Here is a 425-nt window from a genome sequence, read left to right on the forward strand (position 1 = left end):
ACTCTCGGAGAATGCCAGAAACTATTTCAACCTGGTACCAGGATTTCTGGCTGCTGCAAGAGCTTTTGGGGGGCTGTGAACTACTTTCGAGGAAAGGAGTCACCCAAATGGCCAATGCCCTAAGTAGTAGGTCAGCTAGAGGCCAGTCATATGGACTGGGGCAATGAAAAGCCAACCCCCTTAGCTTTGGGAAAGGTGGCCAGGCCATACCTGGGCATTTAGGTCCCCTCCTGCCAATTGGAAGCTCCTTACCACTCAATACGCCGGTGTGTGTTTGCGGGCTTGTGCAGTCTGGTATCAGGAAACCTGAGGTCTGCGGCCAATGCACCAGTGTTAGACTTTGGTTTGCAGCTTAGAACAGACAACACCAGACCAAATAGTTCCAAGGGGGGGGGTGTTTATTCAGGAGATAGGACAAAGGTGGG

Source organism: Grammomys surdaster, unplaced genomic scaffold (assembly GCF_004785775.1).
Source record: "Grammomys surdaster isolate TR1022 unplaced genomic scaffold, NIH_TR_1.0 124938, whole genome shotgun sequence".
NCBI classification, from domain to species: domain Eukaryota; kingdom Metazoa; phylum Chordata; class Mammalia; order Rodentia; family Muridae; genus Grammomys; species Grammomys surdaster.